Raw genomic sequence first — 17,912 nt, 5'->3', positions numbered from 1 at the left:
AGCCAAAAATAATCAAGAAGAATATGAAGGCGACAAATGGATTCTAGGGTAAAAAGGACAAAATTACCCTCAAGGAACACCGAAATTCCTACCCGCGAGCAGTGGACAATCATCCCTCAATCAAGTCAAAAGTGCCCAAACTAGGTATTTATTTATAACCTATTTCATCCATCCTCATCAAATCTTCTCCACAAGGTAACCCCTAAATCATTCCTTTTTTATTATATTAATTAGCTAATTAATTGATTAATCATTCAACTAATTTCCTAATTAAACACAAATCATGAACTACACCCACAAAACCATCCAAGTGGCTGGTCCATCTCCTCCCAAGGTGGACGGCCACACCCCTATATAAACACCCCCATTCTCTCCAAAACCTAATTCCAATTCTCTTGCTAAATTCTCTAAATTTTCCATACAATTTTCCCACAAAAATCTAACTTTGGCATCGGAGGTTCTTCAGCCAAAGCCCCCTCCCCAATTCATCGTGGGCGCGTGAGGCTTTTGTCCTTTGTTGAGCTTTTTTCACAAGGCGACATGTGGATTTTTGGGTAAAAAGAACAAAATTACACTTGAGGCACATTGGGATTCCTACGCATGAGCAATGGACAATCATCCCTTAATCAAGTCAAAGGTGCCCAAATAGGTATTTATTTTTAAACTTATTTCATCCATCCTTAACATATCTTCTCCACAAGGTAACCTCTAAAATATTCCTTTTAAATTATGTTAATAGCTAATTAATAGATTTATTAGATAATTAATCTATTAAATGGCTAATTAAACTACCAATTACAAAAAATACACAAAGGGCCGACAACCTTCCCTCCCAAGGGGACCAGTCATGCCTTATATATACCACCCCATTTTCTCTAGAAAACCAAATTCGAATTCTCTTGCTAAACTCTCTAAATTCTCCAAACATTTTTCCCTCAAAATTCTAACTTTCGCATCGGAGGTTCTTCGACCAAACCCCCCCCCCCCAATCATCATGGGAGCGTGAGGCTCTTGGCCTTGACCTAAGGTGTTATTCGTTTTGAACGTGCAATTTTGTCCAAGATCAAGGAGGAAGAAATGTGCATCCACAGCCTTGACCTAAGATGTTATTTATTTTGTACGTGCAATTTTGTCCAAGAGCAAGGAGAAAGAAATTTGCATCCACATAACTCGTAGACCCATAAAGTGGGATGATGTTCTCATTACCCATATTAATTCGAAAATCTATATTTCGGGATCTTTTCTTACAATTCAAGAGCCTAAATGTTTCGTATTCTTTTCATTTTGGGCAAAGATGATCTCTAATGGATCACCTACGAGATGCACGGTTGGATTTTCGAAACATAACCCGTAGACCCATAAAGTGGGATGATGTTCTCATTACCTATATTCATTCAAAAATCTCTATTTCGGGCCCTTATCTTTCAATTCAAGAGCCTAAAAGTTTTGTATTCTTTTTATTTTTGGCAGAGAAGATCTTTAAGGGATGACCTATGAGATGTATAGTTAGATTTTCGAAACATAACTCGTGCACCCATAAAGTGGGATGATGTTCTCATTACCCGTATTAATTCGAAAATCTGTATTTCGAGTTATTTTCTTTCAATTCAAGAGCTTAAAAAGTTTCGTATTCGTTTTATTTTCGGCAGAGATGATATTTAAGGGATGACCTATGAGATGTACAGTTCGATTTTCGAAACATAACTCGTAGACCCATAAAGTGGGATGATGTTCTCATTATTCGTATTAATTTAAAAATTTGTATTTCATGATCTTTTCTTTTTATTCAAGAGTCTAAAAGTTTCGTATTGTTTTTATTTTAGGCAAAGACGATCTTTAAGGGATGACCTATGAGATGTACAGTTAAATTTTTGAATCATAAATCGTAGACCCATAAAGTGGGATGATGTTCACATTACCCGTATTAATTTGAAAATATGTATTTTGGGCCCTTTTCTTTCAATTCAAGAGCCTAAAATGTTTCACATTCATTTTATTTTTGGCGGAGATGATATTTAAGGGATGACCTATGATATGTATAGTTGGATTTTCGAAACATGACTCGTAGACCCATAAACTGGGATGATGTTCTCATTATTCATATTAATTCGAAAATCTGTATTTCAGGATCTTTTCTTTCTATTCAAGAGACTAAAAGTTTCGTATTCTTTTTATTTTAGGCAGAGAAGAACTTTAAGGGATGACCTATGATATGTACAGTTGGATTTTCGAAACCTAACTCATAGAGCCATAAAGTGGGATAATGTTCTCATTAATCGTATTAATTCGAAAATCTGTATTTCGGGCTCTTTTCTTTCCATTCAAGGGTCTAAAGGTTTCGAATTCTTTTTATTTTTGGTAGAGATGATCTTTAAGCAATGACCTATGAGATGTATAGTCAGATTTTTGAAACATAACTCGTAGACCCAAAAAGTGGGATGATGTACTCATTACCCGTATTAATTCGAAAATCTGTATTTCGAGCTATTTTCTTTCCATTCAAGGTCTAAAAGTTTCGTATTCTTTTTATTTTTGGAAGAGAAGATCTTTAAGGGATGACCTATGAGATGTATGGTCGGATTTTAGAAATATAACTCATAAACTCATAAAGTGGGTCGATGTTCTCATTACCTATATTAATTCAAAAATCAGTATTTTGAGTTCTTTTTTTTCTATTCATGGGTCTAAAAGTGTCGTATTCTTTTATTTTTGGCAGGGATGTTCTTTAAGGGATGACCTATGAATACAGGTTGTTTTTTGAAACATAAATCAGAGACCCAAAAAGAGGGATGATTTTCTCATTGGCCGTATTAATTCAAAAATCTATATATCAGGCTCTTTTCTTTCAAATCAAGGGTCTTAAAGTTTCGTTTTATTTTTATTTTTGGCAGAGAAAATCTTTAAGGGATGACCTATGAGTTGTATAGTCGTATTTTTGAAACATAACTCGTAGACCAAGAAACTGGGACGATGTTCTCATTACCCGTATTAATTCGAAAATCTTTATTTCGGACTCTTTTCTTTCAATTCAAGGGTCTCAAAGTTTCGTATTGTGTTTATTTTTGGCAGAGATGACCTTTGAGGAATAGCCTACAAGATGTACAGTTGTACTTTTGAAACATAACTCGTAGACCCATGAAGTGGGACGATGTTTTTATTACCCATACTAATTCGAAAATCTTTATTTTGGACTCTTTTCTTTCAATTCAAGGGTCTAAAAGTTTCGTATTCTTTTTATTTTTGGTAGAGATGATCTTTGAGAGATGACCTATGATGTACAGTCAGAGTTTTGTAACATAACTAGTAGACCTATAAAGTGGGCAGATATTCTCATTACCCATATTAATTTGAAAATTTGTATTTCGAGATCTTTTCTTTCAATTCACTGGTCTAAAAGTTTCGTGTTCTTTTCATTTTTGGCAGAGATGATCTTTAAGGGATAACCTATGAGATATATGGTCCGATTTTTCAAAAATAACTCATAGACCCATAAAGTGGGATGATATTCTCATTACCCGTATTAACTAAAAAATCTGTATTTTGGGCTCTTTTATTTCAATTCAAGGGTCTAAAAGTTTTGTATTCTTTTTATTTTTAGTAGAGATGATCTTTGTGGGATGGCCTATGAGATATACAATTGAATGTTTGAAACATAACTCGTAGACTAATAAAGTGGGATGATGTTCTCATTACCCGTATTAATTCGAAAATCTTTATTTCGGACTCTTTTCTTTCAATTAAAGTGTCTAAAAGTTTCGTATGCTTTTGGTTTAATCTCAGTTTACTGCCTTAAAGTTTCATGGCTTTCAACATTTGGTACATAAAGTTTTTTCCATTCCAGAGTCATACCTCAAGTCTTAATTTTGGGACAGTTTCATACATCCGTTAATTTTTCTGTTAAAACCTTTGTTAACCGATGACGTGGCACCAACGTGGACAATAATTGAGCGCCACATGTCAATATGGGCCCCTTTCAATATTAAAAAATTGGGCAAAAGACTGTTTATTACCCTCATGTTTCATGGTTTTCAACATTTAGTACATCAAGTTTATTTCGTCCCAGAGTCATATATAAAATGTAAATTTTGGGACAGTCTCATACATCCGTTAGTCAAACTGTTAAGGGGTGGTTTGGAAGTGAGGTGCTTAAAAAAAAAGCACCCATGAAAAAAAGCTGTGAGGGTTTTAGGTGTTTGGTAAACTAAAAAAAAAGGCTTATTTTGGAAGCTACTGTGAAAATAAGCTGAAATCAAAGGAAAAGACTGAAGCTACTATTTGTAGCTTTGGAAAACTGGCTTTTAATGAAAAGACCCACTATGAGATTGCTTTTTTTTCCAAAAGTACTTTTACAAAAAAGTTTACCAAACACTCTGCTGATTTATTTCACAGCCACTTATTCTCACAGCACAGCCGCTTATTCTCACAGCAGCTTTTTTAAAAAGCACAGCAATACCAAAACAGCCCTAAGTCTCCCGTTAACTGTGACGTGGCGCTCATGTGGACAATGACTGGGCGCCACGTGTCATCCATGTGAAAATAAAAAAAAAATTAAAAATATATTTATTTATTAAAAAAAGAAAACAAAACCTTCATCTTCAATCCCACCCGTGCCCACCCTCCCATCACCATCTTCGACTCCACACTCAGGCAGAAGAAGAAGAAGGAGAAGAAAAAAAAAACCAGAAGAAGAAGAAGAAGAAGAAAAAAAAATGAATCTGCCCAGAATAAGAAGAAGAAGAAGAAGGAAGAAGAAGAAGAAGGAAGAAGAAGGAAGAGGAGGAGGAGGAGGAGGAAGAAGAAGAAGAAAAAAAAAAACCAAATCTACCCAGAAGAAGGAAGAAGAAGAAGGAGGAGGAGGAGGAGGAGGAGGAGGAAGAAGAAGGAAAAAAAAAAGAATCTGCCCAGAAAAAGAAGATGGAGGAGGAAGAAGAAGAATGAGGAGGGAGAGGAAGAAGAAAATAAAAACGAATTTGCCCAAAGGAGGAAGAAGGAAGAAGAAGCAAAATAAAAAAAAACACGAATCTGCCAAGAAGAAGAAGAAGAAGGAAGAAGAAGAAAAAAAAAACACGAATCTGCCCAGGAGGAGGAAGAAGAAGAAGGAAGAGAATGAGGGAGGAAGAGGAGGAGGAGGAGGAGGAGGAAGAAGAAAAAAAAACAAAAAGAATCTGCCTAGAAGAAGAAGAAGAAAGAGGGAGGAAGAAGAAGAAAAAAAAGAAAAAAAAAATTCAAAATTCAAAATTTTTGGCGGGAAATTTTTTTTGAACCCCTAAAAAAGTGAAAACCCCTTCTTTCAAAAACAAAAAAAAAATCCACGTGGCGCCCAGTCGTTGTCCATATGGGCACCACGTCACAGTTAACGAAACACTTAACAGTTTGACTCACGAATGTATGAGACTGTCCCAAAATTTACACTTTAGGTATGACTTTGGGACGAAAAAAAAATGATGTACTAAATGTTGAAAACTACGAAACATGAGGGTAGTAAACAGTCTTTTACCCTAAAAAATTAGAAAAATACAAAAACACAAAAAAAAAAAAACTGATCCTCGCCTCACCCCCACACCCTCTCCCTCCCTTCTCCCTTCTCTCTTCCCCAATTCTAAGCCCCAGTTCTCCTCATCCACAACACCCCCGCCGTCGCCCTCTCCACTTACACCATTCTCTCTGACCCCAACACTAGGTTCTCCTTCTGCAACACAGTGCAGCCACCATTCTCTCCTTCCTGATCGTCGTCGAGGTAAACAGTCTCTACCAAAATGTGTGGATGTTGGCCAACGATGTCGCCTGCAAGCCCAAACCTCAAGCCTTCTTCTACAATAGCTTGATTGTGAACAGATCGTCATTTGGGTCTTCTCCATTTCCCCTGAAACCTCTAATCCCAACTTCTAGTCCAATTTGGCTCCCATTCAAATGTTTAATTTAACTCATTTCTTTTGTTTTTAGGTGGTCACCAATTGCAGCAAGATTACCAAGACGCAACGATAATGAAATACAAAATGTATAGCACACCCACTTGAAAAAAAGACTCAAAGACCATACGACAATAACATCACCAACAAGTAGTAGTAATTGTACTTTCAATGTCACAAGCCAGTCTGTTGATCAACCAAATGGGTCAAATTGATATAAAATCAAGAGGTGTTGGGATTTGGGTAGGGTAGGGTTGTCTGACTTTCGCCCCTAGATGCTTTTGGGGATTAGGATTTTTGCAATGGGTGGAGGTGAAAAGGATGGAGGAGGGAGAAGGGAGGGAAGGTGAAGAGGGTGGGAGTGGCAGCGGAGAGAAGAGAGGGTACGGGTTGCAGAGGGAAGAAGGAAGAGAGGGGATTAGGGAGGTAGAAGACGGGTGGGTTTTTTTTTTTGTGTTTTTATATATTTTTTAATATTTTCAATATTGAATTGGGCCCATATGGACACGTGGCGCACAATTATTATCCACGTGGGAGCCATGTCATCAGTTAACAAAAGTTCTAACGAAAAACTTAGCGAATGTCTGAAACAATCATAAATTAAGACTTCAGGTATGACTCTGGGATGAAAAAAACTTCATGTACCAAATGTTGAAAACCACGAAACTTCAGGGTAGTAAACTGAGATTAACCCTATTCTTTTTATTTTTGGCAGAGATGATCTTTGAGGGATAACCTATGAGATGTACAATCGGATTTTAGATATATAACTCGTAGACCCATATAGATGATGTTCTCATTACCGGTATTAATTAAAAAATCTGTATTTCGGGTTCTTTTCTTTCAATTCAAAGGCCTAAGGTTTTGTGTTCTTTTAATTTTTGGTAGGCATGATCTTTAAGGAAGACCTATGAGATGTATGTTCGGATTTTTGAAACATAACTCGTAGACCCATAAAGTGGGATGATGTTCTCATTACCCGTATTAATTGGAAACTAGATATTTCGGCTCTTTTCTTTCAATTCACATGTCTAAAACTATCATATTCTTTTTATTTTTGGCAGATATGATCTTTAAGAGATGACCCATGAGATGTACTTTCAGATTTTTGAAACATAACTGGTAGACCCATAAAGTGGGATGATGTTCTCATTACCCGTATTAATTTGAAAATCTATTTATCAGGCTCTTTTCTTTCAAATCAAGGGTCTAAAAGTTTCGTATTCTTTTTATTTCATGTAGAGAAGATCTTTAAGAGATGACCTATGAGATGTACAGTCGGATTTTTGAAACATAACTCGTAGACCCAAAATGTGGGACGATGTTCTCATTACTCGTATTAATTTAAAAATCTTTATTTCGGACTCTTTTATTTCAATTCAAGGGTCTAAACGCATCACACTATTTTTATTTTTTTGGCAAACACGATCTTTACGGGATGACCTATGAGGTGCACAGTCATATTTTTGAAACATAAATTGTAGATCCATATAGTGGGACGATACTCTCATTACCCGTAATAATCCAAAAATCTGTATTTGGGGCTCTTTTGTTTCAATTCAAGGGTCTAAAAGTTTCATATTCTTTTTATTTTTAGCAGAGGCCATCTTTACAGGATGACCTATGAGATGAACAGTTGGGCTTTTGAAACATAATTCATAGACCCACAAAGTATGATGATGTTCTAATTACCCGTATTAATTCGAAAATCTGTGCTTCGGGATCTTTTTTTTCTTCTTTTTCAATTCAAGGGTATAAAAGTTTTGTGTTCTTTTTATTTTTGGCAGAGATGATCTTTAAGGGATATCCTATGCGTTGTATAGTTGGATTTTAGAAAGATAACTTATAGACCCATATAGTGGGATGACATTCTCATTAGCTTGTATTAATTCAAAAATCTATATATAGGGCTCTTTTCTTTCATTTCAAGGGTCTAAAGGTTTTGTATTCCTTTCATTTTTGGTAGAGATGATCTTTAAGGGATGACCTATGAGATGTATGTTTGGATTTTTGAAACATAACTCATAGACCCATAAAGTTGGATGATGTTCTCATTACCCATATTAATTCGAAAATAGCTATCTTGGGCTCTCTTCGTTCAATTCAAGGGTCTAAAAGTTTCATGTTCTTTTTATTTTGGGCATAGAAGATCTTTGAGGGATGACCTATGAGATGTACAGTAGGATTTTTGAAACATAACTCGTAGACACATAAAGTAGGATGATGTTCTCATTGCACATATTAATTCGAAAATCTATATTTCAGGATCTTTTCTTTCTATTCAAGAGACTAAAAGTTTCGTATTCTTTTTATTTTAGGAAGAGAAGAACTTTAAGGATGACCTATGATATGTACAGTTGGATTCTCGAAACCTAACTCATAGAGCCATAAAGTGGGATAATGTTCTCATTAATCGTACTAATTCAAAAATCTGTATTTCGGGCTCTTTTCTTTCAATTCAAGGGTCTAAAAGTTTCGTATTCTTTTTATTTTTGGAAGCGATGATGTTTAAGGGATGATCTATGAGTTGTACAGTTGGATTTTTGAAACATAACTCGTAGACCCATAAAGTGGGATGATATTCTCAATACCCGTATTAATTCAAAAATTTGTTTTTGGGGCTCTTTTCTTTCAATTCAGGGGTCTAAAGTTTCATATCCTTTTTATTTTGGGCAATGATGATCTTTAAAGGGTGACCTATGAGATGTACAGTTAGGTTTCTAAAACAAAACTCGTAGACCCATAAAGTGGGATGATGTTCTCATCACCCTATTAATTAGAAAATATGTATTTCGGGATCTTTTCTTTCAAATAAAGGGTCTAAAAGTTTCATATTCTTTTTATTTTTGGCAGAGATGATCTTTATGGAATGACATATAAGACCTATTGTCGGATTTTTGAAATAATACTCGTAGACCTATAAAGTGGGATGATGTTCTCATTACCCGTATTAATTTGAAAATCTATATTTCGAGCACTTTTTCTTTCAATTCAAGGGTCTACAAGTTTCGTATTCTTTTTCTTTTTGGTAGAGATGATCTTTATGCGAAGACCTTTGAGATAGATAGTCAAATTTTTGAAACATAACTCATAAACCCATATAGTGGGATGATGCTCTCATTACTCGTATTAATTCAAAAATATATATTTCGAGCTTTTTTCTTTCAATTCAAGGGTCTCGAACTTTCGAATTCTTTTTATTTTTGGCAAAGATGATCTTTGTGCTATGACCTATGAGATGTACAATTGGATTTTTGAAACATAACTCGTAGACCCATAAAATGAGATGATGTTCTCATTACCCGTTTTAATTCAAGAGTCTGTATTTCGGGCTCTTTTCTCTCAATTCAAAGGTCTAAAACTTTCTTACTCCTTTGATTTTTGGCAGAGATGATCTTTAAGGGATGACCTATGAGATGCACAATCAGATTTTTGAAACATAACTCACAGACCCATAAAGTGGGATGATGTTCTCGTTACACATATTAATTCAAAAATCTATATTTGGGCTCTTTTCTTTCAATTCAAGGGTCTAAAAGTTTCGTATTCTTTTTATTTTTGGTAGAGCTGATCTTTAAGGGATACCTATAAGGTGTACAGTCGGATTTTTGAAACATAACTCATTGACCCATATAGTGGGATGATGTTCTCATTACCCATATTAATTCAAAATTCTGTATTTTAGGCTCCTTCCTTTCAATTCTAGGGTAAAAAAGTTTCGTATTCTTATTATTTTGGGCAGAGGGGTGACATATACTTGGATTTTTGAAACATAACTCGTAGACCCATAAAGTGGGATGATGTTGACACACCCCAACTTAATATCGAGGCATGCTGGCTGTCACGTAAGGGTGACGTAGTCATGTGCACAGTGCGGAAGCAATAATGATATAAGAAATTCGAATAAATAAAAACCAAAGGACTAAAACACTAGATGAGATAAGGTGAAAGTGCGATAATAGAAGTGACTATACATAATCAAAGCGCATGTAGCCTAAGTGCAGTCCAGCTGGACGAATACTCATTATACAATACTAAAAATGGTCCTACTTTAGCGATAATCTGTCAGTGCTGCCGTGAAATCCTCTTGAGCCACCAACGAGCACTCTTACCTAAAACCTGGAGGGGCGCAAAACAGAAAGTATGAGTGGGCAAAAACAAAGCTTTTCTAAACCATTTCACTATCAAAAGTAGTAACCCCTTGCCGTAAAACCTATATAATTATCTGAAAATAGCATATATGATTATATCCCAAAGCATATTCAAAATAGCAATCCACCGAATAAACCATGTCAAATCTCAGAAAGAAATAAGTAAGCCAGGTGCAATAAATCAATATGAAATAGTAAACAGCCGAAGTCACCTAAAGTGACCTGTACGGTTGGGTCCACAACTCATCAATCAAATTCTGCACACGAGTCGGAACCACCTAATGTGGTATATACGATAGGCTAGGTGTAAATAAATATGCTCAAGTGCTACAGTCACGTGAAGGCTGTGCGAAGTATCGCAAGTCACCTACGAGTCGAAACCACCTAAAGTGGTATGTACGATAGGCTGGCACCTGCCTTGGATCCAAGGTGAACGTGTGGTGCGGGAGGTGAACGATCACGTGAAGGCTAGGCCCTATCCTCGGGCGAAGCACTAACATCGGGATGCAGGATGAATAGCTCAAAATGCATCATGGCACTAATATATTCATTACCATCAATATACTCACCTTTGCTTACCTGAACGTCCACATCGTCAAGCAACAATATATATATATATATATAACCATAATAATGCACAATTAAACATAAAGAGCATTTGACATGGCATTTCAAAGTATCAAACCATTTAATTAAGTTTTATTGGAAAAATACGAAGTATGTATATATATATACTGAAAACCAAAAGCACACTCACTGATATGTGGAAGGGTCATAACCCCCGAACCTTGCTTGACTGCGCTCGTCCTCACGATAGGTCTCACCTATATATGAAACAACTATTTAAACGTTATTTTTAAGCACATAAACAAAACTAGGTAATAACTTCTCATACATTGCTCAATTGGGGTATATGAATATACCACCGTGACCTACTCAACCTCAGGAACATCCCCATATTTTTAGAAAACTTTTCCGACGACCCATGTGCCGGCCAAGGCATGGCCAGAAACGCAGCCCACGCGCAGGCACGTGCCTGGCACACTGACGGATTCCCTAACGACGTTAGGGAATATTCCGTTAAAATATAGAATATGCCGTTAAATATACCTGAAGCCGTTAGAATATTCCGTCAACTTTGACGGAATATTCTCCTCCTTCTTCCTTGGTTGCGATTGCCGGTTTCTGGAAAATCTTCTAATCGTGATATCTTCTTCAATTCTTAACCAAAATTCACGAATTTTATACCAAAATGAAGCTTAGGACAAAAGGAACACATCCTTACCACTTATAAGTCTGAAATCCACCGGAATCTCACCGGAAAAAGTCACAATAATTCGATCACCATGCAACTCATAAAACCAGAGCGTTTCTACATCAAAACTCTTCCAAAATTAATCCAAGGTGCTAGAAAAGCAAGAATAGAACCTTTCTAAGTCTCAAAACTACCTGAAACCTTTGCGAACATGTCGAGTGAACAGTGCACCAAAACGGGGTTTTTTGGTTCTTACATTTGACAAGTTCTCATGTCGAACTAAGGGCATGGATGAGCTCCTGGACTCACAGAGAACACAAGAACAACCTTCTCGACGTCGATTCGTGCACGTCAAGGTAAATTTGAGAGTTCTCCATACAGTTGTATGGACAATTGAAGAAATCCGAGAGGGAAAAGAGAGAGAGAGTCAACGGTTTGGTATGGGTGTGTGTGTGTGGTTCATTTTGCAGCCAATCAAACAAAACCTTAAGTCTTTTAGTTCTAATTGGGTCCAATTAATTAGGAATAGAACTAAATGGTCCAAAACCTTAGCCTATACACACACAGACAACTTAACGATTAAAGGGCATAATAGAAATTTCCATGCTCTCAAGGATAAAATAATATACACATTCGAGATGGGCTGTCACAGATGTTCTCATTACCCGTATTATTTCGAAACTCTATATTTTGCGCTCTTTTATTTTAATTCAAGGGTCTAAAAGTTTCATATTGTTTTGTTATTTATGGCACTGATGGTCTTTGAGGGATGACCTATGAGATGTACACTCAGATTTTGGAAAAAATAACTCTTAGACCCATAAAGTGGGATGATGTTCTCATTACCCGTATTAATTCGAAAATCTGTATTTTGGGCTCAACTTTCGTATTATTTTTATTTTTGTTAGAGATGACCTTTGAGGGATAACCTACGAGATATACAGTCGGATTTTTGAAACATAACTAGCAGACCCATAAAGTGGGATGATGTTACCTTTTAATTTAGGGTTATGTTTCCTATTTTATTTTGGGATTTAGTTTCCTAGTTTGATTGGAAGACCTTTGTTTAGGAGGATTTGATTTTTACTAGGTTAAATAAGCTTGGCCAGCCCTATTATTACTGCTTATTCTCCGTGCGTTCTTTGAGGGGGGAAATTGGCCAAGCGTAGAGATTTTCCGACTTTTACATTTAAGGTGTTTTTGATATTATTTCAATAGAGAACTTTGTGATTTTTATTATGAACATGCGTAGTTAATTCTCTTTTTGCTAGGGTGAGGCCACGAGCCTTAGAAAGAATATGTAATTTCTTTTTAATTTGTTTAAGGTTATTTACATGAAGGTTTTCGAATTATTAATCACTGGTTTATACTGTCTAAGTGTCTTAATGATTCGCGACCATTAGGATGTATAGAAAAGTAATTTGATGCAATTTTGGTGTAATTTGATCCCTTAAATTGACGAAGGCTTATTGTGATTAAAATGTGCAAGTTCACTTAGGATGAATACCACATCTTAAGGGTTGCATGGTTTTTCGAAAGGTTTCACAAAACTTAATTAGTCATGCATGTTTAGATTTGATCAGAATTGTCACAGCCCGTCCCGAGATTTTCTTATTAATGACGTGAAATGTCGGATTTGCCCTTAGCGGGGGCTAAGGTACGTGTGTGTGACATTATTTGGATTAATTCTATATAAGTTTTGGGATTAAAATTTTGGTTTTGGAATTATGTGGTTAGGGAATTGGATGGATGGTGAGGATTTAGTGTGGACACCTCACATGCTTCTTGTTCTCTCCCTCTTCCCGTATCACTCTGTCTCTCTCCTCCCTCACGATTCTCTCTCTCTCGCACCCATATCGTACGGACCTTACCAAAACCATCCAAAACTCAACGGATCGAAGCTATTGAGGTAAGATTCTTCATCCTTTCGTCGTCCTGAGTTGAATGGTACTACTTTTTGATAGTGGAACCTTCGATTTAACGTGAAACCCGAACCCTCATTTTTGGTCACTGTTCATGCACACGTGAAATGTTGTGTTTCAGGGAATTCTAAGCTTAGAGTGAGCTTAGTGAGGTCCCAAGGAAGCTCGGAGTGCTTCGTTTGAAGGTTTTGGACGTCGGGATCACTAGGTTCGATTTTGGCCTGTTTTGCTTGGAATTTTCCGGTGAGATTTAGTTGTTTTTGGAGCTTAAAAGTAGTGTATCGTGATTCTACATGTTTGGGGCTTCATTTTGGTATAAAATACGAAGAAAATGGTTGAGAAACGAAGGAGAACAAGGAGTTTCAAAGTTGGGGCGCGTGTCCCCGTGCATGTCCCGATGCGTGGGGGCGCGTGCGGCCTCCAAAAATTTATCTAAAAATTTCTCGACGTCCGTGACGTCAAGTAGGTCGATGTGGTATATTCATATACCTAAATTGAGCATCGTATGAGAAGTTATTTCGAATTATTGGATATGTGTTTAAATTAACGTTTTTATAGTTGTTTCGCATATAGGTGACACCTATCCCGAGGACGAGCGCATCCAGGGACGTCACAGGGGTTACAACCCATCGACTTATCAGTGAGTGGGCAGTTTTGTTTTCGTATTACCTATATACTACTGTTTTCCCAGAAAATGCGTTTATATGAAATTATATTTCTAAAATGCCATGCATGCATATTATGAGTTATGAATTGATAATTGATGCATATATATGTGTGAATTGGTGCCGTGGACGCACAGGTGAGTATCAGGTGAGTTTATATGGTTTATATGAATGAATGATGATGTGATTGCGTTGTGAGCTCATAAACTGCACCTTTGGTATTAGTGCTTATAGTATTCACCACACCGCACACTCGCCTTGGATCCAAGTAGGTGGATGTCGTACAGACCACTAGAGGTGGTTCCGACATGCCAGTCGTACAGACCATTAGAGGGGTTCCGACTGGTGGGTGACTTTAGATTATGTGCACAGATGATTGATGAGAGAAGCACTAGAGCGTATTATTTCACCATCTTAGTCGTACAGACTACTATAGGTAGTTCCGACTTATGTGCAGTGTAGTGCCGTACAGGTCACAGTTGGTGACTCCGGCTGGATGGGATATTGAGCTATAGAATCAGCCGTACAGGACCACTGCAGGGTCTTCGGTTGATTTATTATTTCACCTGATTATATTGATGCATTCATATTATATTTTGGCATGGCATGGCATATTCTTTCTGAGATGTTATGTTGATAGATGGTGAGCGGAGTTTTGATGATATATGTGTATATATGTTTATATTCTATTTTCTGGGAAAGTATACAGGTTTTTACGGAGAGGGGTTAGAAATGTTTTAAATGAAATGTTTTGGAAAATCTTTGGTTTTACTGACCCACTCATCTTTGTTTTGCGCCCCTCCAGGTTCTAGTTAGCAGTTGGTAGCTCTCGAGGTCTTTTTCGGCATTCTGACAGACGTACTGCATGTAGGACTCACCTGCGGGTGTTGTACTTTATTTATCGTCCTACTTGACTGCACTTAGACCTACGCTCTGAATTCGTGTGTTTATTTTATAACTCTCCCTTTGATGCTAGTAGGTTATTACTGCTAGTGGTTGGTTTAAATTCCTTCATATTTCTGTTATATCTGGCTTCCGTGTCGCACTTTTGGCTACGTCACACTCACGTGACGGCTAGCACGTCTTGATTCTAGGATCGGGGTGTGTCAAGAATACCACAAACGGATTGCATGTTTTAAGAAGAACTAACCTTAAAAATATGCATTTATAGGTCATAAGTAATTGGGAGAATTATATAAAATTGTTAAGGTTACGGCAAATCCCTAGTGCTTTCTTAACTTGATATCTTCAAAATTGTTTCATCTTTTTCCTCATCTTGAATATTGCAGATTTGTGCACTTTCATTAATTAAACTCGTTTTTCTAAAAATTAGGTCATAAAATCAATCACCTCAAATCTTTGTTTACAATAATTAATTGAAATTTGGTTTGTTTCAAATTATTTAATAATCCCTGTGGAGAACGAACTTGCAGTAACCATTTATACTACAATATCCTTGTCATTCTTACAAGTATTATAGGTGTTTTTAACCCTTTTGTGCTTATGGTAAAATCCCTATCAAGAAACTAGCGCCGTTGACGGGGACTATTGAAAACAATTCGTTCTAATCATATTCTGCGTTAGTTATTAATGTATATCATTTTTGTTTTTATACAGATTACAGCAGTGCAGTGCAGATTACAACAATCCTTGCATGGTCAGCACAAGTTTAGCAGGGTAGAAATGATTTACGTTTGATCCAGAACCTAAGGAATCTTTAAGAAGAAGACGCAGGGAGCAAAATTTACAGTGGGTTCCTTCATTGTAGGGGATTTTTCTGCAGTTTTTATTTTATGGGGATCTGTACAGCAATGAACCAATTGCTTTTGTTATTCCAAAGGCTGGTCAGCCTTTGGGTGATTCATTGATAACTCATGCCACTAACATACCAAGTTGATCAGAAAATGTCCACATTCCGGTATTGATGGTACTACTCAAATGCATATATTTTTCAGGGGGTTAAATATGACTACAAAAACTCTTGCCATTGTTTCATGTGGAGGTTCATATAAAGATAAAAATGCAAGCGAGGCATGCCTATTGTTTGAAAAAATGGCAACAGATACACAACAGTGGGCAGTTAAGCAGCCGCAAACTAGGACTGTGTTTGAGATGTCTAATGGTTCTCCATATGTGTGTCAGCACAAATTGAAAAAATGGAGAAAAAGCTTGAACGATTTGATGCAAAATTTGACATGATATTACAAAGAATTCCAGATTCATAAATTGTTGTACAGCAACCCATAACACCTGCTTGCAGCATGACAAGTTGGGTTTTACAGACGATTCATCTAGGATTTCTTCAAGATTAGACGACCATTGGGTAAAATTATTGGCTAAGATGCTAAGCCTCGGTTAATTCGTTGGGTTCTTCTACTTTAAGAGTTTGACTTAGAAACCAGGGATAAAAATGGTAATGAAAATGTTGTGGCTGATCATTTGTCAAGGCTAAATTTGCCTATTTCTGCAAAAGAGGACTTGCTGCCATTAAATGAAAATTTTCCTGATGAACATCTATTTGTTGTCCATATCATTTTACCATGGTTTGCTGATTTAGTTAATTATTTGGCCAGAGGGGTAATTCATCCAGATTTTACTTTTTAGTAGAAAAAGAATTTTTTCCCAAAGCTCCTTTCACCATACCCTGCCCTGCTGCATCTTCACAGATTCATTTTCCCCCAATGACCAAAAAAATAGCTTTCACATCTGGAACTTAGAGCAAGTCCACCCCTAAGGACTTTGCGCCAGCATCACATTTATCCACTAAAGTGAACAGTAATAGACCCCAGTGAACAGTAATAGATCAAAGCATTTCCACCCAAAAAAATGCGCTGGCACCCAGTCCATCTAATATTATATTATTTTATTCATATCAATTAATATTTTATCAATTATTATTTTTTTCTTTTTTCTTCCTTTCTCTCGAAAGGTCTTACAGTTTTGTTTCCTTCCTACTGCTTCCATTCCCTCTCCGGTCCTTTCTCTTCTTCTTCTTATTTTCCAACATCCAACTCTCTGCACTCGTACCCAACCTGCCATGATTTTCCCTTTGTAAAAAAGTAAGAGACCCATCAAAATCCCTTTTCCACCTAAAATATCCCATCTCTAATCATCAAATTCCACGACTTTTTGGGGAAATCGAATTGGGTTTTTCCCCAAATATCCAAATTATGATTATTTCCAGTCCAATCTTTATTGAAGTTGTAACAATCTGTATATTTGTAGCAATCCGCGTGGCGCTTTACAAAACTGGGCTGGTTTACATCGTGAAAAAATGGTGGCAGAGGATGAAAGGATTGCTTCCATGTCTACCAATCGTTCTCCAGCTCGACCCCAATCAGATCGTCGAGGACGATTTCCGCGTGAAAGGCGCACGCCAGGCAAATAGCCCGGCTCCTTGGTTAGTCAATTTTGGACTGGTCTGTTGACTGGCATGGGCTGTGTGCCAGGCAGTCCGACGGGCTGGAGTGAATTCCCTGGCCCTCAGCTTGTTATTTGGGCAGGGTGCTGGGCAAAAACCACTCCGGTGGACTTGCTCTTAAAGACCAGATCTAGAATTTGAACAAGAAAACCTAAACTATACGAGTCTGCTTTAGGAATACAATATTGACGAGGGTAATTTTGTCAATTAAATGTGGAAAATTGACCGACTTTGGTTCTTGAGCAGCAATGGCAACCATGGAAAGGAGTTGCAGGGAGGTCTCGTACTGGGGATAAAAAAACATTTACCCAAAAGCATGGACACTAATTACTGCCCCAAAAATAACAATTAGCTGAAAAGTTCAATTGAGAAGTAGATTTAAAAAGAAGAGCACGAATTCTAAGGTAAAAGAACATACAGATTAAATATTGCAGGAAAAGAACAAATAAATCAAAATTGCAATTGAGATGTGGATGTCAAAGAAGATGACGAATTCTAAAGCAAAACAACACAGAAAAAATCCCAATTCTGGAATTGTCCGAGCATCTGGAACAGACCTATGAAATAACATGATTTGGTTCGTTTGATG

The sequence above is a fragment of the Malus domestica genome, chromosome 05, assembly GCF_042453785.1.
Source record: "Malus domestica chromosome 05, GDT2T_hap1".
In the NCBI taxonomy this organism is placed as follows: Eukaryota; Viridiplantae; Streptophyta; class Magnoliopsida; order Rosales; family Rosaceae; genus Malus; species Malus domestica.
Note: the sequence above shows the minus strand (reverse complement) of the source record.